Genomic DNA, 1,891 nt, shown 5'->3' with positions numbered 1-1,891 from the left:
AAGAAAAACCACTAATAAATGCTGGAAGATAAAAATATATAAACTCTTATAAAGGAAACTACATCAGAATAGCATCAGATTTTTTTAAAATCAGTAATTAAAAAAAACCAAGAAACTAAAGTCATGAAATTTTATAGTTCAAGAAGTGAAAGTAAATAATCCTCAGCCAATATTGCAATAGGCAGGAAATTTAACTTTTAAAGTTAATAAAGAAGTTATAACCATCATTTTCCTCTTTGGGAGTCTGAAGGCATGATGGGTCACAAGTGGCTCTACTGTAGTCACCCAGGGAAGTTCAGCCAGGGTTCTCGCTCTTGCCCTCTCTGTTCTAACTTCCACAGTCTGATCCAGAAATACAGGATGAACATGTGCTTTCAGTGTTTCTGTCAGTAAGCAAAGGACATAGGCTTCATTCATTTGGACTAAGCAACCTTGAATGGATTATTCAAGACTGTCTACCCAGTGAAACTAATCATGCTAGTCTTTTAACAGAAAGGATAAAAAAAAGTCAAGATTCCCCCCCCACACACACACACACATAAGAAGTAATAACAACTTTAACACAAACATAAAGTAAAGCATTTTGTAACAACTAAGCCAGCACCTCAGAAAACACTTAAAAGACGACTATACACAGAGGAAGAAGAAAGGCAATCTAAGTCACAAAGTCACAGAAAATAATACATAGCATTGGGATAGATAAACAAATGAAAGCTGGGAATGAATCCATTTTTATTTACTACAGTATATCTGCAACTCAAATCCAATCAACCAGAGCAACCAAGAACTCATAGGAATTAGGAAACCCTTTGAACCATAACCTTGAATGCAAATAGTCTCAACTAACCATTTAAAAGACTCAGGTTTACTGGGATTTAAAATGCATAGCAGCAACCAACTGTAATGGTACATGAATTGAACCCCAGCACTCAGAGACAGAGGCAGAGAGATGTTTTTGAGTTCCAGGCTAGCCAGGCTACACAGTAAGACCTTGTCACAGAGACCAGAGCTAAAGGATAGAAAGTCCTTTCAGTCTACTAAGAAAATGGTAGCTGAAATTCAGCTACATAGTTAGTCTGTTAGCTGATAAAATATACCTCAGGCCAAAATTAGCCAGAAGAGATGTTTTTAATAGACTGCTACACACTAACAAAAGTAAAGGAGTAATTCACCAAGAAAATATAATATTTTAAAATATATGTGCACCAAGTGTTGATTTTTCCAGTTTTATAAAAATAAAAATCTAGAAAACATGAAATGTCAGGTAGAGACCCTAATACTCCATTATCATATTCATAATAACTCGACAAGGAAACTTCAGAGCTGAATTATACCATGAAGCAGTGAGATTTAATAGATATCTATAGAAAAGTCTACCTAACAACTATGGAATACATTTTCTTTGCAACATCTCCTGGAATGCTTTCTAACCTGATCACGTTATAGGCCACAAAGCAGACATTAACAAGTACTCATTCAAACAACTGGCTCTTTGAAAATACAAACAAACCTAAAAGTCCCCAGTCAAACTTACCAGAAAGAAAGAAGAGGAAATTCTAATGAAATTAGACCTGATGGTGAAAATGTTAACAACTTTCTACTGAAATCCAGAGAAAATGGTTCAGGGATATTCAAAAAATTATATTTAAAAAATATGAGATAAAGTCATAAAGTCCTAGACCCATTAAAATGAAATTAACAAGATATTAAGATCTTTAAAAAACTCAATGAGATTGAAGTATATATCAAGTGTCCTTACAAAACAAATTTACTGCTGAAGAAAGAGATTGAAGAACTAGATGGAGAGATTTCCCATGCACATGGATTGGAAGAATTGAAATCATGAAGATGGTTGTCTTACAAAATGAAATATATTGATTCAGTGCAATCT

At 34.1% G+C, this 1,891-nt stretch overlaps 1 pseudogene; it reads left to right on the top strand.

Moving 5' to 3' along the window:
• The first annotated feature begins 255 nt into the window (after positions 1-255).
• On the top strand, positions 256-426 carry LOC116092839 (annotated as a pseudogene).
• Positions 427-1,891: the final 1,465 nt, after the last annotated feature.

The sequence above is a fragment of the Mastomys coucha genome, chromosome X (assembly GCF_008632895.1).
Source record: "Mastomys coucha isolate ucsf_1 chromosome X, UCSF_Mcou_1, whole genome shotgun sequence".
Lineage (NCBI taxonomy): Eukaryota > Metazoa > Chordata > Mammalia > Rodentia > Muridae > Mastomys > Mastomys coucha.
Note: the sequence above shows the minus strand (reverse complement) of the source record. Positions and strands in the feature narration are given on the sequence as shown.